Source organism: Palaemon carinicauda, chromosome 8 (genome assembly GCF_036898095.1).
Source record: "Palaemon carinicauda isolate YSFRI2023 chromosome 8, ASM3689809v2, whole genome shotgun sequence".
Lineage (NCBI taxonomy): Eukaryota > Metazoa > Arthropoda > Malacostraca > Decapoda > Palaemonidae > Palaemon > Palaemon carinicauda.
The window spans coordinates 120,419,397-120,441,750 of NC_090732.1; the positions used below are offsets into that span (position 1 = coordinate 120,419,397).

The 22,354-nt window shown below is 38.1% G+C and overlaps 1 protein-coding gene across 1 annotated transcript in view; it reads right to left on the minus strand.

Moving 5' to 3' along the window:
- Nucleotides 1–13,488: 13,488 nt before the first annotated feature.
- The window catches only part of LOC137645864 (uncharacterized), a 127,977-nt gene continuing 119,111 nt past the window's right edge, over nucleotides 13,489–22,354 (minus strand). The window contains exon 5 of the mRNA XM_068378860.1: nucleotides 13,489–13,508. The gene's annotated coding sequence lies outside the window, so the exon portion shown is untranslated. The remainder of the gene's footprint in view (nucleotides 13,509–22,354) is intronic.

Below are 22,354 nucleotides of genomic sequence, written 5' to 3' on the forward strand. Positions count from 1 at the left end.
GTCTGGTCTATTCTTTACATATTCTCTCCTCTGTCCTCATACACCTGACAACACTAAGATTACCAAACAATTCTTCTTCACCTAAGGGGTTACTGCACTGTAATTGTTCAGTAGCCACTTTCCTCTTGGTAAGGGTAGAAGAGGCTCTTTAGCTATGGTAAGACCGTAAGAAGGTCTTCTAAGAAAAAGACTCTCCAAAATCAAACCATCGTTCTCTAGTCTTGGGGTAGTGCCATAGCCTCAGTACCATGGTCTTCTACTGTCTTGGGTTAGAGTTCTCTTGGTTGAGGGCACACTCGGACATAATATCTTACTTCTCTTCCGCTTGTAATGTTGAAGTTCTTGTGGTTTATAGATAAAATATTTATTTCAATGTTATTACTGTTCTTAAAATAGTTTAATTTTCCGTGTTTCCTTTCCTCACTGGGCTATTTTCCCTCTTGAAGTCCCTGAACTTACAACAACCTGCTTTTCCAACAAGGGTTGTAGCTTTTGAAAGTAATAACAATAATAATAATAATACAAATATATATATATATACATATATACACACACACATATATATATATATATATATATATATATATATATATATATATATATATATATATATATATGTGTGTGTGTGTGTGTGTGTGTGTGTGTGTGTGTAAACACTAGTGTACACGATCGATCAAAAGCGACGACTAGATATTTAGATAGCTATGCACACACACGCACAAAAATTAAACCTTTCCCACCCCCTCCCCCTTCCATCTCTCAAGAGAATGACTATTGCTTCTCCCCCTACCCATGAGATGGGGAGAGACCAAGTAGACATGATTGAAAATGCCGATCAGCGTGACAGGAAAGAATAAATATCATCATCATCACCCGTTCCTGGTTCACTGCAAAACAAACGCCTCCGACGTCCTTCCACTTACGTTTGTTTATGGTCTTTCTGTTCCATTTTACCCCCGCAATTTTCTTAGTTCATCAGTCCAATATATTCTCTTCCTTCCCCTGCTTCATTTTACAATCTCTAGGGACCCATTCTGTTATTCTTAATGCCCATCTATTGTTTATTATTCTCATTATATATCTGCCCCTGTTGCTAGAATATCCTCTACTGTAGTTTGCTCTCGTATCCATGTTGCTCTTCTTCTATCTCTTAGTGTTATTCCATCATTATTCTTTCCATAGCTCTTTGAGTTGTAACTAAGCTTATGTTCTAAATCTAAGGCTTTAGTAAGGCTCCTAGTTTCTGATGAATACGTTAATACTGGTAGGACCATCTCATTAAATACTTTTCTTTTTAGAGAAACTGGCATTTTACGTTTCATAATCTCTTTTCATTTACCAGATGCTCTCCTTCCCAGGTTAATCCTTCTTTTAATTTCGGTCTCGTGTCCAGGAAAAAGACTCACTGTCTATCCTAAGTACGACTATTCATTAACAATCTCTAGAGCTTCGTCTATAACGCAATTTCATTGAACATTATCTTAGATTTACTCATATTTTCTAATTTCTCTATTAAAATCATCTATCAACTTTTGTAATTCCTCATGTGATTCATAATCTTGAAAACTATTTTTAGGCATGCTCTTTTCTCAATCGGAATTTTATCATGATGTTTATGTAGTTTTAGGATTGCTGTACTTCTTGTATAGATATCCTCAAGAGTTCCAACATACAATTCTTCTATTACTTGTTGTAGAAGGGCTTCCGTATATTCATATATATATATATATATATATATATATATATATATATATATATATATATATATATATATATATATATATATATATATATATATATGTATATATATATATATGTATATATATATATATATATATATATATATATATATATATATATATATGTGTGTGTGTGTGTGTGTGTGCGTGTGTGTGTGTGTGTGCGCGTGCGTGTGAGTTCCTGTTGTAACTGGCAATTGAATTATTTTATTTAATTGGTCCAAGTAGAAAAAAGGTTATCACGAAATGGGGTTGGTAAAAATGAGGTAGGATCTTGGAAGACACGAGTACAAAAATAGCTACAGGTTCGAATTTCAATTCTCTCATATAACTGTCGACTATTAATTCTTATATACCTCACTAACATACACTTGCACACACACATACATATATATATATATATATATATATATATATATATATATATATATATATATATATGTATGTGTGTGTGTGTGTGTGTGTGTGTGTGTGTGTGTGTGTATGAGTGTTTGTTGGATGCATATAACTTTTATTCACCTCTCATTTCTCCCTATACTAGATATGTTTCTTATATCTGATTTTCTATTTAAAAGAAAACTTGTATTAATTTCTTATCTTAGTTCGCCAAGTTAGAGAGAGAGAGAGAGAGAGAGAGAGAGAGAGAGAGAGAGAGAGAGAGAGAGAGAGAGAGAGAGAGAGAGAGAGACTTAAGCCAAATTAGGCCTTGTAGAAGAGTCCCAAGATGCCTCGTGTACAGTATTTGTTATCAGTATTACAACTATTTTTTCGAGTATATTTTCGAGATCACTTCAGTGACAGCCTTTTGTAGCGTTGTCCGAAGTACGTCCTTGAGTTCCCGACTTCCAATTTCATTTGGATATATTTTTGGTCGAGATATCTTACTTCTCGAGGGTATTTGTTTCCGGTCACGGACCATCAAGAGCCTCTGTGATCACTGTCGTGTCCTGCGTTGGCATAGCAACAGCAATAACATGTGTAACAGGCTCCCTTGATGAAAAACATTCTTTGTTACTTACTGGAATGTGCAAAGAAAGTTAGCGTCTGATGCAGGAGTTATTCAAATAAAACTTTTTTTCTTTACACAAATGATGGTTTCGTACGCCTAACTTTATTGTTTTCAATCCTCAATAAAACTTGCAGAATATTTTTTTCTTCCATTGAATCCTACGATTTCATTACACGTCTTTTCATCGATCTAAATTTCGGCAGATCTTATCGAAGACCATTCATGATTTCAATATGCGAATGAAATCCTAAACCTCACCTAAACCGAATTTAGTTGTTAAAGAGTTCTTCGACATTTACAGAAAAAGAAATTATTTCTTTTTAATTTGTTCATCTTGACACTCGTCTAAAATACCAGTGTTTTAGTATTTTGAAAACGCTTCATGTCTACATTTGTTGTCCTTTTGTCAATACTGAATATCAATATTATGAGATATTACTTAATATCTACTATCAAAGGCAATGAAAATCTAACCTCAATTTTCAATTCGTGAAAAAAATACTTCCATGTTCAACTTCCTAATGTACAGAGAAATTTAAATGAGTTCTTAAAAAGTTATAAAATGGAGTTGTGCAGAAGAAAATCCTTACTCGTTTTTAAAGTTCATCCAGGAAGAAGTTAATGAAAAAAGTAATTATAAAAAGAACATAGAGAGAGAGAGAGAGAGAGAGAGAGAGAGAGAGAGAGAGAGAGAGAGAGAGAGAGAGAGAGAGAGAGAGAGAGAGCAGACAAACATAGAAGCTTCTACAGCGACAATCGACTTCAAATAGAAGAGAGAAGAATATGAAGAATATGGAAAGAAGACTCTCAGATCCAATTAAGGCCTCATTCCGATGGACGAATTTTCCCAAGCCTTGGAGTACCATGAAAGAGATGACACGAGGAAGAAGGAGACGGGTTGCCAGGGGGTATGAGGGGGGAGGAAAAGGAACAAATGATTGGTGGGTTGAAGTATGAGGAAGAGGAGAAGACTAGAATAAAAAAAAAAATAAACTGAAAAAGATGACAGATATGATAGAAATAAGCATGATGAAAGAAGGAAAGAAGCAAAAGAAAAAAAAACTTTTAAGGCTGAGACGATGTATCATAAAAGAATGTGAAAGAACAGGTGAATTAGAAAGGGTACTAGGTTCAAAGGCCTCTCATGAATGGCAGATGGAAAGGACATTGACATTACCCTATCAAGCAGGACAATGCCCTAGAGGCTGATCATATATATGATCAGCGCCCAAGTCTCCTCTCCACCCAACCTAGGAACAAGGAGAGCCAGGCAATGGTTGCTGATAACTGAGCAGATAGACCTATAGGCTCTCACAAAAACCACATCCTTAGCTCACAAGGATAGTGTGGCTGCAGCGACCTAAGGAACTAACGAGTTTGAGCAGGACTCAAACCCCAGTTTGACAATCGCCAGGCAAGGATACTACTACCAGGCCACCACAACCTTTAAATACTAGTATTGGTAGAACAACAATAAAAAGAAAAAGAAGAATTTAGAGAAAAGGACAACCAAAAATAGTTTTGCTTCTATATGAAGTTTCTTATTTAGAAGTATGTCGACATTCACCAACAACATGAAAATAAGGATTTATTCACAATAACAGAGAAAAACACATTTAGACTCATGTCTTTGGAAAGTGCTGATGTTGCTATAAAATGAACGGCAATCTTTCATCTCAAGGCACTTCTCCAAATTTTTGGGGGTAGCCGACATAAAAAATAGAACAAAAGGGGACTTTTCTTCTCTTCGCTACTCCAAGCCTGACGAGGGATTTATCCGAGTTTGGCTGCTACTGCTAGGGTGCCACAGACCACCCTAACAATCCTGATAGTCCTTGACTGATGATTGCCAGACTGGGGTTCGAGATCCGCTCAAACTTGTTACTTCCCTTGGTCACTGCAACATCACCATCCTTGTGAGCTAAGGATAGGGGGTTTGAGGAAGCTTATATGTCTATCTGCTAAGTCATCAGCAGCCATTGCTTGGCCCTCCTTGGTCTTAGCTTAGGTGGAGAGGGGGCTTGGGTGCTGATCACATGAAATATGGTCAGTCTCTAGGGCATCCTGATAGGGCAATGACACTGTCCCTTGCCTCTGCCATTCATGAGTGGCCTTTAAACCTTTAAACAAATGAAGCTTCATATGCTCAATTCCCGACTGCCGCTACCTCAAAGGTCCCCTAGGCAACCAGAGGAAGCAACATAGCCTATCGGAATTGTGTCACAATCACTCATCATTCATTCCTATTTATAGCTTTGTCTTTCACCTCTCACATCTATCCTCCTATTACCTATAGCGTTCTTTTTCCATCTTTCCACCTAAACCTTCGTCTTCCTCTTGTACTTCTCCCATCAACTCTTGCATTCATTACCATCTTCAGCAGAAGGCCATCTTCCATTCTCTTTACATGGCTAAACCACCTCAACACATTCATTTTCACTCCAATGTTAAATCCTTTCTTACACACATTCTTACCATCATTACTTCGTTCCTAACCCTATCTAATCGAGATACAGCAGCCATACTCCTCAGAAACTTCATCTCGAACACATTCAATTTTTGTTTCTCCGTCACTTTCATTCTCCACAACTATGATCCATTCATCAGTTGGTGCTATCACTTCCTCATACGAAACTCTCTTTACATTCATTGCTATTCTTTACCACTCCCTTCACTGCTCCCAACACTTTACATCCTTCATTCACTCTCTGACATACATCTGCTTCCACTCCACGGTTTGCAGCAACAAGAGACCTCAAGTACTTAAACTGATCTATTTCCTCAAGTAACTCTCCATTCAGCAGGACGTTCAATCTAGCACCACTCTCCCTTGTCGTGCATCTCATAACGTTACTCTTAGCCACATTAACTTTAAACTTAGTTCTCTGACATACTCTTCCAACTTTGTCAGTAATCAACACAGCTTCTCCGAGTTTGCGACAAATACAGTATCATTCGCAAATAACAACTGACTTACCTCTTCTCCATGATCACTTTTATCTATCCGTTTCAATCCTCAACCAAGCACTCGAGCATTCACCTCTCTTAAAACTCCTTCAACAAACCAATTGAACTACAATGGCGACATCACACATCCCTGTCTCATCACCACTCTCACTGGAAACTACAGACTCACTTCATTTTCTATCTTAAAACATGCTTTACTGCCTATGTATAAACTCTTCCTTGCTTGCAACAACCTTCCGCCAATTCCATATAACCTCATCACATTCCTCATCAATTCCCTATCAACTCTATCATAAGCTTTTTCCCGATCCATAAATGCAACATACACCTCCTTACCTTTTGATAAATATTTCTCGTATATTTGCCTAACTGTAAAAAGCTGATCCATGCATCCACTACCTCTTCTAAAACTACCCTCCACTTCTAAGGTGGCATCCTCTGTTTTATCCTTAATCCTATTGACACTCTACCATATACTATTCCAACCACACTCAACAAACTAATACCCCTAGAATTACAGCACTCATGCTCATCTCCCTTACCTTCATATTGCGGAACAATACACACACCCACTCAGTGTACTGGTACCATTGACAATATAAAACATTTATCAAATAATCTCTCTGACCATTCAAGTACAGCCACACTCCCTTCCTTTAACATCTCAGCCATCATACCATCCATATCAGGTGCTTTTCCTGCTCTCGTTTCATCTAGCTAGTGCCCTCTTCACTCTCTTGCATTCTCTCATTTTCATCTTCCATTACTGGCACATCAACACCTGGAACAGCAATTATCCCTATTATCCTCAACATCCCACCTTTTCCTTGCCTAATCTCCTTTCAACAACCTTCCATTTTTATCCTTCACTGTCTCCTCATTTATTAATCGACCCTTCCTTACTCTCTTCACTTCTATCCAAAACTTCTTTATCTTCATATGAACAGCCCAATCCTGACCTCAACTCCAGTCAGCTGCCCTCATTGCCTCAGTTACCTTACATTTTACTTCCACATTTTTCTCTCTATATCTTGAACACTTCTCTATACTATCACTCTACAGCCATTCTTCAAATATCCTCTTTTCCTCTTCCACTTTTATCTTCACTCCTTCATTCCACCATTCGCTACTCTTCTTCAAGCTGCCTCCAACAATCCTCTGGCCACACACATCACCTCTCACAACCTGGCCCATACACACTAACAAAGGCCCAACATTCCCTACCCAATCTAACCCTTACCCACATTAACCTAGATGAGACCTCCATCCTTTCCACTACTTTACCATTCACTCAACAATAAAGCCACACCCTCTCTTGCTCTTCCCCTTTCAATCCCAGGCACTCTACCTTTCACTTCACCCTTCCCTTTTATCTTTGTCTCACACAAGGGCAATACATCCATACTTCTATTCCAAAACATATCTCCAATCTCACATCTTTTAATCTCTATCGTAGGCAGTAGGTTGGCCGGGGCACCAGCCGCCCCTTGAGATACTACCGCTAGAGAGTTATGGGGTTCTTTGACTGGCCAGACAGTATTACATTGGATCATTCTCTCTGGTTACGGTTCTTTCACTTTGCCTACACATACAACGAATAGTCTGACCTATGCTTTATAGATTCTCCTCTGTCTTCATACACCTAACAACACTGAGATTACCATACAATTCTTCTTCTCCCAAGGGGTTAACTACTGCACTATAATTGTTCAGTGGCTACTTTCCTCTTGGTACGGGTAGAAGAGACTCTTTAGCTTTGGTAAGCAGCTCTTCTAGGTGAAGGACACTCCAAAATCAAACCATTGTTCTCTAGTCTTGGGTTTGTGTCATAGCCTCTGTACCATGGTCTTCCACTGTCTTGGGTTAGAGTTCTCTTGCTTGAGGGTACACTCGGGCATACTATTCTATATAATTTCTCTTCCTCTTATTTTGTTAAAGTATCTATAGTTTATGTAGGAAATATTCACTTCAATGTTGTTACTATCCTTAAAATATTTTATTTTACCTTGTTTCCTTTCCTCACTAGGCTATTTTCCCTGTTGGGACCCCTGGGCTTATAGCATACTGCTTTTCCAACTAGGGTTGTAGCTTAATAATAATAATAATAATAATAATAATAATAATAATAATAATAATAATAATAATAATACATCCACGCACATTCAGACACCCCAAAACCAGAGTGCGGGGAGCAGTCACTCTCCCCCAGCGCCTCTTCTTTGATATCTCACAGAAAGTAACTATACAGGAGCCTCTTACGACGCGACACGCAGGGATACTTTGGCACTATTCTAATTGTTGTTATGACCCTGCGTCCACAGGGGGTTTATGAGATAGTGAAATAAAGAATGGTTTACCCAATTAAAAAAAAAGATATATGTATATGACATGGAAAATCGTATTTACGAATGCACGCTCGAAAACACATATCATCCTGGCTTATATTTTCATACCTTCCTCTTTTTCCTCTATGTTTTCAAACTTCGTTAATAGTCACTCTCTCTTATCCTGCGTACATGCAACTGCAACATTGGTTTTTCCTTACTTTTTATAATATATTTTCCTCAAAAATCTTCAAATACTTGGAGACAATGCATCCCTATTTCTGATTTTAAGTTCTTCATGAAACTAGTTCCTCTCTTGCCAGCATATTATGCAATGAGGTTTGCTTTCATTGTAAATCGTATAACGTCATTCAACATATCTACGTTTTAGACCCAATCCTATCCACAATACATCTCAATCAATTACACTATAAGGTTGCGATAGGGAAGTGTATTGCACATACAGCTTTATTCCTTTACTCCGAAGCGTCTCACATTACCTTTTTATAAACTACACTTTGATCTTAGCTAGAAGCTGAGAAGCGATAACAGTTTCACAATTAACACTTAATCACGACATTCTCTTCCTCATCAAATTTAGAATTTCCACTGACACCTTTACACTGTTTATTTAAACAATCACGACATTCTCTTCCTCATCAAATTTAGAATTTCCACTGACTCCTTCACACTCTTTATTTAAACAAACGTATTAAAAAACTAAGCCCAGTCAGTACAATATACTAATCCGTGACTGATAAAACCTATGTAAGCGTAAAAGGGTGCGTCATATTGCAGAAAAAATGTATGGCAAATATATAAGAACATCAAAGGATTTTTTATCTGTATGTGATGTGAGTGAAGCTGGCATACTAGAAACTGTAGAAAAGTTTTCTTGATATGAAAGAAATTATAGAGAAGTCTTCTTATGTCTTAACCTTATCTATCCTTACAAAAATAATAATCTGTAATCCACAGTCATTAATTTGACTAACAGCTTAAGACTTTAACAAGGGCATTGGGAGATCAACTTCCATAGAAACCTTCTCACACGACATATGCTTTCCAGCTATATACACCTTGGATATATAAGGAATCTTAACAATACATTATGAATGGTTTACCCATTTTTATCCCTTCTACATGTTCTTCTTTATAAGCACTTCCGAATTTGGTAGCTTAGCGAGCAGGCGTGATTTTGGTATTTTGAGTTAAATCCAATTATGCCTCTGCTGACCTATGCAAGGAATTGGGTACTTACTTGGTAATTGGGTGACAAATGTAGTGATTCCCAACCAGTGTCATGCCACAGAGGGAAATGTGAAAAAAAAAACAGTAAAGATTTCGGTAAGACCTTATATGTAAACAGTATGGTGATATTGAGAATTATCTAAGACTAGAATAGCTGTACGTAGTAAAATCTCTTCCGTTTAAGTCCGTCTTATTATTCATAATAATGATCAAGTTCAATGTCTGCCGTGTTCCCGAATTACACAAAGAGTTAATAGAATTTTAACAGAAAAAGCAGGAGAAAATCTGTGAATATCCTCGTTGCAAATTTTTGTCTAAACTGGATTACTCAAAGGAAATATTTCGTCAATCAAAAAGTGTCAACATAGCATGTAAGGTAAAAACAAAAATATTCTCATTTCAACAGATAGGTTAATTGACCTATTTGGAAAAAATAAAGCAAGCTCACATAATTTGGATAGGTTTCCTTCAATACCTATTACTTGCATTAAAAAAAATTATCCAAGTGGTAGTTTCCTATCAGACAGTACTCAATGGAAACATCGATGATTATTTTTCATAGCTTAGAACAGAAAAGTATGATTGCACTTGAAATCCTTTCGAAAATGTTCCTTCTAATATTGGACCACAGTTGTGTGAAGAAAAAGAACTGGCCACCAATTACATTGATTGCGGTATTAAAACATTCGACAGTAATGGCTGATCAATTATATATTTCTGTACAAGAGGAATATCCCACATTAGCTAAAATATCTTTATCGCTTGTTACAATTCTCTACCTCTTATCCATGTAAGCTAGACTTCCCAACCCTAAATAACAACTCTAAGAAGCGAAAAAGACTAAACTTAACGGAAGAAGAAATGAAGATCAGCTTATTACACTTTCCACAGAATATTGAAGTAAAACAAAAATATCAGGGACAGGTTCCAAACTAATAAGTTACAAAATTGACTGGAAGGAAATACTGAAATAAAGTAAGTTAAGATTCGTACGTTTTTTAAAGTCTGCAGTTTCATTTCATGATATTATATGCATAAAATTTGAATTTTGTCGAGGGTACCATGATATTCTTATGAGATCTTGGGTTTGCCTTGGGTAAAAAAATTGGTCGAGAAACACTGGATTAAGGGGTCACCTCCAGCCTGGTAAAAGTCATGGAACTACATCTCAAAAGAGAGAGAGAGAGAGAGAGAGAGAGAGAGAGAGAGAGAGAGAGAGAGAGAGAGAGAGAGAGAGAGTCTTAATAATCTTTACGATTAAAGCCGTAAAGCAGGAATCTTGACACGAACATTAATGCAAATCTCCGCGACAGAACCCCCTCATCCAATTTAGATGAGCAATTAACTTATGCAAAATTCCCAGAGGTTCTCCTTTAACAAGCGAGTATGGTAGATAAACAGGGTCAAATCATTTTATTTGAGCATGTCGGTGTTCAAACAACGAGTTTTAAAATGCCACGCAAATAATCGTACTTGATTCATCGACATATTATTGCTTAGATGACTTCATTTTCAGTTTTTCTCTTTTTCTCTGTTATTCCTTTGCGACAACCGTTCCTCTGTTTATTCATCTTTGTCTGTGATTCTGTCTGTTTGCAGACATATATTTGTTGACCGACTGCAATGTTAGTAGCCTGCTGCCTTCGGACATCCAAACGTAATTCTGGATAATATTCTATTTAGGTTGCAAACGTTCATTTAGACAAGAGGTTCCCTCTCCAGATCTTAGGTCAGAGGATACCGAGCCTGATATACCTTTCATTAGGGAGGCAGGAATTGTTGGGCAACTGATCCCAATCTCTCTCTCTGTATTTACTTAGGATTCTCGGCTCTCTGGTTGCCTATACATGACTCATCAAGATTTTGAGCGTTCATCAATACAACGTACAGGCAACCGTGTATGCCAAAAATTCCGAGTTTACCATAAAACTAAATAAACATGTTAAAGATGGAATTACCTTTTATTTTATTCAAACCAACCCTATGTTATCAATCAGGTACGAAGACATAATCATGCAACTCTCTTCTTCTATATCTTTCTGTAGCACAAGCTGAACAGGTAAGAGATAAGGCTTGTGAGCAGGTATTCGTGGGTACAATTTTGCTAGTCGTAGACTCACAAGACTCAATAGACAAAACAAAGCTCTCTTCCTCTAAACAACCATTATTTGTATAATGAATCTTGCTTGATGTTGCAGCCATTGGTAGGTCTTGGCCTGAGACCACAACGAGAATAGTGAACAGTAAACATGTTCATTTTATAATCGACGTTCTCCAAGAGGGTTGCCCAACAATCTTCCTTATAAACCTATGAAGTACCTCAGCTCACAAGGTTATCATTTATATACTAGTGTAAGCGACCCGTCAAAAGTGACCTGATAAATATTTAGATAAATATGCACGCACACAGATTCAACTCTTCCCGCCCCTGGCCTTTCCACTGGGGGTAACCCCACTCTCTTACCCGGGTATGATTGATCCCTCTCTCCTTACCAGAGGGACGGGGAGAGAACGAGTAGTTATACGTTTGACAATGCCACTGAGCGTGAACTGGAAGACACACACCCTTTTATATATATATATATATATATATATATATATATATATATATATATATATATATATATATATATATATATATATATATATATGTATGTATATATATACATATATATATATATATATATAGATATAGATATAGATATATAACCAAGCACTTGCTCTTTATTATATAGAGGAGAAATCTATAAAAGAATGACATATTTAATATTAACTTGGCATCATCCAAGGTACTCTTGGTGTAAGAAAATTATGGCCAATCTCCGCCTTTTCCTTAAATTCCCAAAAGCAGACGAACCTCCCATTATTTATAAATGTGGAGGAAGAGCAGCATAAATTTTCTCTATAATTTTCCGTGCTTTGATAATAGGTGTCTCCTTCCAACACCACAAAATTGCAAATTGAGATAATCCTTCTTAATGGACCTAAAAAAGTCTACTTAGACAGAAAACCTTATTCTCGTTATTCAAGCACAAACGTCATTTCTGCGCCTAAAGTATTTCTTCTACAAGCAATAAGATGTTACTTTGCTTTTATTTTTGTTACCATCTGATATGTAATGCCTTTTTTACATCAATTAGATGTGCTACTAATTGCTCTTTGCAGTCCCCATACACCTCCCAGGTGAATTGTCTGCTGCCTTACGTTCGTCTGTAATTATTCAACTTCCTTAACGTTACTTTGCTCCATTTTCCCCGTGTCACTTCAAGAAATAATCATTTGGCAAATCCTAATGATTGCACTAGAATTCATAAAATAATTTTCTTTTAACTACTTTACAACAACACCAACAACAACACCAATAATAATAATAATAATAATAATAATAATAATAATAATAATAATATAATAATAATAATAATTATAATAATAATAATAACACTAATAATAATAACAATAATAATTACGGAGAGAAACTTGAGATGTTCTAATGTAACCGAAATGAAAAGTGAACGAGGTTAGAATACACAAAATTTCTGGCTAGACACTTAAATTCTGAAGCAGGCCAGATGCCTAGTGACCTTTTCTTCAAAACAGAAAACACGGTTACTTTCGTAACAGCAATAGTACAAAAAAAAAAAAAAAAAAAAAAAAAAAAAAAAACTATGGCTCTGTTTGGAGGTCATGATGTATGGACAGATATATTCTGAGGACCTACAGATAATGAGTCAAAAGTCAACATGTAAGCAAGAGCTATTGAGAGTTAACTATATTTCTTTCTTTTGATATCGTATATATCAATCAACATTGTGGGTAGCATTTGTTCATTTTCTAAAGAGGTAAAGTCAAAAGAGCTCATCTTCTAGAGAGAAAAGGTCAGAAAAGTATAATTAAGGCACCAAAAGGGTAGACAAGACACATCTCTAGCCAACCAAAAGTCAACGAGACGACGAGCCTATTGTCTTGTTGTGGCTCAAGCCAGAAGAAAACAAGGGGAAAGAGGGAAGTCGAGTGGGACTTAATCACGGATGAAGTGAGGGACTTGTGCAATCCCTTCAGAAATGTCATGATTTTAACATTAATGTTATTTAATGGCTAAGTTGTTTGGCCATTTTGGTGTTAAAGATATCATGTTACATCGAAAAGTACGTAAAGGAATCTCATATTGGGGTAAATGATGATACTCAAAAGTCCTTACCTGATCAGCATAATCCAGATCTGAAAAGAAAAAAAAAATAGGTAAATAAGAGAAACATTATTATATAAAAAAAAAAACCTCTGAATCATATAAAATATGATAAAACGACATACATCACAAAATTAAAAATATAAAAATCATAAAAATAGATAAGTGAAAGCTCGTCCCACACTACGCTAAGCTCTCAATCGTATCAGTGATTCGGTTTCCTAATTTATCAGAAGTGCTTTGAAAGAAATTGAAAAGAAATTCGAGAAAAGTATTGATTGAGTGCGAAGGTTGGAACTGCGAATTCTATCCTTTTCATGTCTTGAGAAATGTGGGAAACTCATTCTGGTACTGACGCGAAATCCTTTCGAGTTTGTTAATCCAACTGTATTGCAGGTTCGGCCGCTCAAGGCAACATTTTTTATCTACTGTATTTCTATTTTTGAGTCAACTTTTTTTTAATCTACTGTATTTCTATTCTTGAGTCAACTTTTTTTATGTAATGTATTTCTAATCTTGAGTCCATTTTTTTATCTACTGTATTTCTATTCTTGATTCAACTTTTTTTTTCTGCTGTATTTCTATTTCTTGAGTCAACTTTTTCCATCTATAGTATTTCTATTCTTGAGTCAACTTTTTGCATCTACTGTATTTCTATTCTTGAGTCAACATTTTCCATCAACTGTATTTCTATTCTTAAGTCAACTTTTTTTTCATCTACTGTATTTCTATTCTCCAATCAACTGTTTTCATCTACTACATTTCTATTCTTGAGTTAACATTTTCCATCAACTGTATTTCTATTCTTGAGTCAATTTTTTTTAATTGTTGTATTTCTATTCTTGAGTCAATTCTTTTTAATTGTTGTATTTCTATTCTTGAGTCAACTTTTTCCATCCAATGTACTTCTGTTCTCGAATCAACTTTTTCCATCTACTATTTTCCATTCTTGAGTCCACTTTTTCCATCGACTGTATTTCTATTCTTGAGTCAACTTTTTTTATCTGCTGTATTGCTATTCTTGAATAAACTTTTTCTATCTACCGTATTTCTATTCTTAAATCAAATTTTTCTATCTACTGTATTTCTACCCTCCAATCAACTTTTTTCCATCTACTGTATTTATATTCTTGAGTCAACCTTTTTTACCTGCTGTATTTCTATTCTAGAATCATCTTTTTCTATCTACTGTATTTCTATTCTTGAATAATTTTTTTTTCTATCGACTGTATTTCTATTCTCGAAGCAACTATTTCCATTTACTGTATTTCTATTCTTGAATCAAATTTTTGTATCTACTGTATTTCTATTCTTGAATCAACTTTTTCTATCTACCGTATTTCTGTTCTTGAATCAAATTTTTCTATATACTGTATTTCTCTTCTCGAATCAACTTTTTCCATTTACTGTATTTCTATTCTTGAGTCAACTTTTTTTACCTGCTGTATTCTATTCTTGAATCAACTTTTTCTATCTACTGTAGTTCTATTCTTGAATACAATCTTTCTATCTACTGTATTTCTATTCTCGAAGCAACTTTTTCCATTTACTGTATTTCTATACTTAAATCAATTTGTCCTATCTATTGTATTTCTATTCTTGAATAATCTTTTTCCATCTACTGTATTTCTATTCTTGAGTCAACTTTTTTTGCCTGCTATATTTCTATTCTTGAATCAACTTTTTCTATCTACTGTATTTCTATTCTTAAATCAAAATTTTCTATCTACTGTATTTCTATTCTCGAAGCAACTTTTTCCATTTACTGTATTTCTATTCTTGAATCAAATTTTTGTATCTACTGTATTTCTATTAATGAAGCAACTTTTTCCATTTACTGTATTTCTATTCTTGAATCAAATTTTTCTATCTACTGTATTTCTATTCTTGAATCAACTTTTTCCATCTACTGTATTTCTATTCTTGAGTCAACGTTTTTTTTTATCTGCTGTATTTCTATTCTTGAATCAACTTTTTCTATCTACTGTATTTCTATTCTTGAATCAAATTTTTCTATCTACTGTATTTCCATTCTCGAACCAACTTTTTCCATCTACTGTATTTATAATCTTAAGTCAACGTTTTCCATCTATTGTATTTCTATTCTTGAGTTAACGTTTTCCATCAATTGTATTTCTATACTTGAGTCAACTTTTTCCATCTACCGTATTTCAACTTCTTGCATCTTCTTCCCCCGCCCCACCCTAATCTGATCCCTCTTCACCACATCCATGATCCAAAATAAAAAGTAAATTTTTCTTCTTTACCAAAGGGGTTACTGTTATTGTTCAGTGGCCACTTTCCTCTTTGTAAGGGTAGAAGAGACTCTTTAGCTATGGTAAGCAGCTCTTCTAGGAGGACACTCCAAAATCAAACCATTGTTCTCTAGTCTTGGGTAGTGTCATAGCCTCTGTACCACGGTCTTCCACTGTCTTGGGTTGGAGTTTTCTTGTTTGAAGGTACACTCGGGCACACTATTCTATCTTATTTCTCTTCCTCTTTTGTTAAAGTTTATATAGTTTATATAGGAGATATTTATTTCAATGTTACTTTTTTTTAAATATTTAATTTTTCATTGTTTCCTTGTTTTCTTTTCGTAACTGTGAAACAATCTCATCATTTACTATCAATCAAATACAAAGCATTGGCAATTACCGAACTTGATGTAGTCTATATCATGATGTTGAAAATGTTCAAATAATCTTTCTCAAAGTATCTTTAGGTCACAAGGTATAATAAATAAAAACAAAATATCAAGTTACTTTCTAATTTCAACACCGGAAGTTTTATCACTAAAGCAACTCGTCTTCTACATAAGAAACACTGAAAAGTAAAATAAGCCTAACCGTATAAGAGATATCAAAGAGTCTTCATTTCTCTTTTGTTATATTTTCCTAAGTAGTATCAGGTTTCCTTACACTTTTTCTCTACAGGGAAGCAGCAAACATTTAAGCCTATGATCACTCTTTTGAGAGAGAGAGAGAGAGAGAGAGAGAGAGAGAGAGAGAGAGAGAGAGAGAGAGAGAGAGAGAGAGAGAGCCTTGTTTATACACTGTATACCCAATGTCTTGCATCTACCGTAGGTGTAGGCTGTATCCAAATACCTTCTCTGAAAGAGCACGAAGCGAATAATTTTGTGGTATTCATCAAAGAATCGGCAGTTATATGATGAATGTGGCAGTGACTCTTGTGTTGTTTTAGTCTGGAGCCATTCACTGCTGGGGAGAACTGATTTATATATATATATATATATATATATATATATATATATATATATATATATATATATATATATATATATATATATATATATATATATATATACATGTGTGTGTGCATGGAGTATATATACACATACATAAAGACAGACAAGACAAATGACGCCTCCATGGTTCATGTTTTATTCAGGCTCCATAAAGCTTCTGGAATTTCATTAATCGAAAGATTTCATATACGTCTCTGACACAAATACAAGGATTAAAGGACACTGAATTCTGAGCAACCTCACATCAAAGACGTAATCAACTCGTCATAGTAATTAGGGAGACCAGATTTGGAATTCTCACTGAAATATCCTTAATAACTACATGGTTATAGGTTATCAGCATTGCTCTTGTACATTCCCTTGTAAAGAATTAGTGAAACACACACATACACAAACTAGCAAAAATCGGAATTTAAAGCATTTTACTGAAACATTCGTTGATTGTTTATGGAAAGCTTTCATTTTGACTTCATTACCTACAAATGCTTAGATTTAGTTTAGTATTAATATGAGGAGTTTGTCAAACGTTTGGTATTTAGTAGAGAACCTTAGTGAAAGTAATTAAACACGCTCACACCCTCACCAATCCGGTAGCATTATACTTTTCAAAGTACGTTTTGTGATCGTCTTTTACCTTTAAAAATGATCAAGATCAATTGCACTGATGTTGACGTTGTAAGTTGGGGATAATGAAATTGAAGTACAACGTAAGGATTATATAGAATTTCAAAATTAATCATGATCCACCTTTTTAATATTTCATATACAAATATAGATGTACGGTAGTTTTCCCAAAACTCCGTGAAGCGAATTCCATATGCAATCTAGAGAGAGAGAGAGAGAGAGAGAGAGAGAGAGAGAGAGAGAGAGAGAGAGAGAGAGAGAGAGAGAGAGAGAGAGAGAGAGACAATTAGAACGGTTTCTGTAGGCATTTAAAAAGATTGGCAAGGCTTACTCTATTTCTGTGAAATAGAAAGCGTTGTTGGGTAATAAATATCCCTGCAATAAAGACTGCAGAGGGATGATTAATGGAAGGGAGATCCTCCCCCAACACAAAAAATTCTTTTTCCTCGAAACTCACATTTAAACGGAGTAAGAGATGGATTACCAGTAGGAACAAAAGGGGTTCTATTAATAATGTGGATGGGGGTTACGTCAAAAATTCTCGAAAATTATGAGATCAAGTATTAAAAGGATAAAAGCACCTGGATTTCTCGGCCTGCTTCGTGTTTCCAGATTCAAATAACCTCACATTATTATTATTATTATTATTATCACTTGCTAAGCTACAACCTTAGTTGGAAAAGCAGGATGCTATAAGCACAGGAGCCCCAACACGGAAAATATCCCAGTGAGGAAAGGAAACAAGGAAAGCAAAATGTTTTAAGAACAGTTACAACATTAGAATAAATATTTCCTACATAAACTATTAAAACTTGAACAAAAAAAGAGGAAGAGAGATTAGACAGAATAGTGTGCCCGAGTGTACCCTCAAACAAGAGACCTCTATCCCAAGAGACAGTGGAAGACCATGGTACAGAGGCTATGGCACTACCCAAGAATAGAGAACAATGGTTTGATTTTGGAGTTTCCTTCTCCTAGAAGAGCTGCTTACCATAGCTAAAGAGTCTCTTCAACCTTTACCAAGAGGAAAGTAGCCACTGAACAATTACATTGCAGTAGTTAACCCGTTGGGTGAAGAATAATTGTTTGGTAATCTTATTGTAGTCAGGTAATCTTATTGTAGTCAGGTATATGAGGATAGAGCAGAATCTGTAAAGAACAGGCCAGACTATTCGGTGTATGTGTAGGCAAGGGGAAAGTGAACCGTAACCAGAGAGAAGGATCTAATGTACTACTGTCTGGTCAGTCAAAGAACCCCATAACACTCTAGCGGTAGTATCTCAATGGGTGATTAAAGGTCTTGTACCAACCGTGTGTCACACGATCGTACCGACATTTCTTTTTTTGTATAGATTATGCTTTGAATCTTTACTCTCCCCACGCACTGATAGGGACCTGAATAAACATGTCTGTTTTTCTCACCGTTAACTGTTAACAGAACCGGTTGTCGGTTGAACATGAAATTGCCTTTTATATTTTCATGTCCTTTTCGCCTGGACGTCACATTGGAGACCACGGAAGTCGACTCGCTCCTCCCGCCTTCCACCCTCCCACCCGTCATTGGTACTATGTCGGACTCCACGGAAGTTAGCGCCAACCCATTGAAACTTTCGTCATTCGCCAGCGGAGAGGCATTTGCTTGGTTTCAGCGCGCAGAAGTCCAGTTCCACATCAAGGGCGTGACTCGCTCAACCACCAAAGCAGATTATGTTCTCGTGGCGATACCCGAGGACACCTTCCCGGAAATATCCGACTGGCTTTGTGAACAAGGAGACACCCCAATAGCATGTGACGCCCTCAAAACATACCTTTTGCAGAAGTACTCGCCGTCACCAGCCGCCCGTATAGCAAAACTTTTTCAGCTCTCTCAACAACTGTTGGAGGACCTAAGGGCTTCGCTCCCCCTCAGGGGAATGACCAGTATCGCTCGCCTGCAACCTGCCACAGACGGCTCTCCTCGTGAGGTGAACCTAATTCGTGCCCGTTGGATACGCCATTTACCAGAACATGTACAAGCTGTTATACCCGATGTCGATTGCTTACCCATAAAGGACTTGATGACCAAAGCCGATGCCCTTATGGACATCCACTTCACGACCTTCAAGACCTCCATCAACGCCTCCACTCCTGACAAAGAGGACGCCTACTCAACGTCAACCGAAGCTGACATGAATGCTGTAGGACATACACGCCTACCCTGCGATGTGCCAGAGCGGCGACAAAGCCACCCATCACCCACCACTCGCTCGTGCTCCAACCAACTACTTCTACAGCCACTTACTGCCACCCATCGGCCGCAGTTTTGCTACTACCACTACAGATTCAGGGTTGCCGCAAAGAAATGTGCCAAGGATAGTCAGTGGCCAAAAAAAAATGCAAGTAGGCCTTAGCTCGTGGCGGTGGCCTCCCGTGTTTCTAATCTTTTCTTTTTACATGATGAAGGAACGGGCGTGCGATTTTTGGTAGACACGGGTGCTTGTCGTTCTCTTTTGCCAAGGGAACTCTTCAGGACACGACGAAGTCTGTCTACGTCTACCGACGTATGGCTAGTAGCTGCCAACAGATCTGCGATACCCACCTATGGTTACGAGAACCTCACATTATCGTTTGGAAACGGTAAATTTAATTGGAAGTTTCTCGTTGCTGATGTCACATTGACAATACTCGGTGCGGATTTCCTCGCTCATTTCCACCTTTTGGTTGATGTCGCCCACCGACGATTGGTCAACGCAGATTCGTACTTGTTGACACCTCTTCAACCCGCCCCCTCCAACCTCGCTCTCCACATCAGCGCACCCACGGATGCCTACACCCACCTTCTCATGTCGTACCCGGAAGTTTTCCGTCCATAACTTCGCCAAATGCCTACGGCTCCTGCCAACCACGGTATTTATCACCATATCAAGATGACGGGACCCCCAGTCTTCGCAAAATTCAGACGTCTGGCACCGGATCGATTGGCAGCCGTCAAACCGACGGTTGCCGAAGAGGAGGAAATGGGCCTTTGCCAAAAGGCCTCCAGCCCATGGTCGTCCCCCTTAAACATCGTTCTGAAGAAAGACGGCTCCCTCCATCCGTGCGGGGATTACAGGGGCCTGAACATGCAAACAGAACCGGATCACTACCCCCTCCCAAACATCGCTGACGTGACCTCCTACCTGCATAAAGCAAAGGTTTTCTCCAGGCTCGAAATCCTGAAGGGGTATTATCAGGTGCCTATGAACCAAGACGACATCCCCAAGATCGCCATCACCACTCCGTTTGATACATACACATTCAATTACTCCTGTTTTGGCCTTCGTAATGCTGGGGCCACTTTTCAACGTCTCATGGATGGCATCGTAGGGGACCTCCCCTTCTGTGTATGTTATGTGGACGACATACTTGTGTTCTTTTCCTCAAAAGAGGAACACCTCCATCACCTGCGCATCGTGCTCGACCAGCTGCAACAAAACGGCCTTGTAGTCTGGTACGACAAGTGTACCTTTGGCGCCAACAAAGTGTCGTTCTTAGGGCACCGCATCACTCCTGAAGGAGTCCATCCCCTCCCTGTGAAGGTAGCAGCCGTTCAGAACTTCCCCAAGCCCTAGACAGTCAAAGCTCTGCAGGAATTCTTGGGCATGATCAACTATTAACACCGTTTTCTGCCAGCTATTGCCGCCACTCTTGCTCCCCTCTATGCCTCAATAAAGCCAAAAGACCTGAAGTGGGGTCCCCTTCAAGAAGCGGCCTTCTGCAATGCAAAGAAGGCCCTATCAACCTCTGCTGCTCTCACTTTTCCCATCCCACATGCCCCTCTCCTTCTCTCCACCGATGCCAGCGATGTCGCTATTGGTGCAGTACTCGAACAGGTGGTCAACGGCTCGCCCCGTCCATTGGCCTTCTTCAGCAGAAAACTTTCCAAAGCTGAATAGGGTTATTCTACCTTCGATCGGGAATTGCTGGCGGTGCACTTGGCTGTCCGTCACTTTTGCCATTTCTTAGAAGGTAAGCCCTTTGTCATTCGCACAGACCACATGCCTCTGGTGCAGCCTTCACTTGACAGTCTGACGCCTGGTCCGCCTGTCAACACCGACATCTCTCCGCCGTGGCTGAATACAATTGCACCCTTCAACACGTCCCTGGGAAAATGAATCCCATTGCCGATGCCCTGTCAAGAAACATGTTGGGTGCCGTTCAACTGGGATTGGATTACAACGCCTTGGCTGAAGCCAAACGACAGCATCCAGAGTATCAAGCATATAGGACATCCTGCACGTCCCTCCGTTGGGAAGACTTCCCCCTCGAAGACTCCAACACCACCCTCCTCTGTGACGTCAGTACTGGTAGACAACGACCTTGGATTCCTGCTCCCATTCGGCGACAGGTGTTTGATTTCATTCATGGCCTTTCACATCCCTCCTGCCGTTCTACTGCACAGCTGCTGAAGACGAAATTCATTTGGCACGGTATTTCTAAGGATTCTAAGGATTGGGTCCGGGCCTGTACTTCTTGCCAAACTTCCAAAATACATCGACACACAGATTCAGGAGTGGGCACCTTTCCTCAGCCTCAGCGTCGCTTCGCCCACATTCACGTTGACGTTGTAGGCCCCCTACCCACATCACAAGGACATCGTTACCTGTTTACCGTCATAGACCGCTCCACTCGTTGGCCTGAAGCCATTCCCATGGAAACTGCAATGTCCGCTTCACATCTGCCTTACTCTCAGGATGGATTGCAAGATTTGGTATCCCTGAGCATATTACTTCTGACAGGGGTCCCACTTTCACCTCTCAATTGTGGACATCATTAGCAAATCTCCTGGGCATCACCCTACATCAGACAACTACCTACAACCCGGCTACCAATCGAATGGTTGAATGTTTTCATCGCACCCTCAAAGCAGCTTTGATGTCCCGCTGCAAGGATTCCAACTGGTTTACTCAGCTTCCCTGGGTCCTCCTGGGACTAAGAACCACTCCTAAAGATGGCCTTGACGCCTCAACA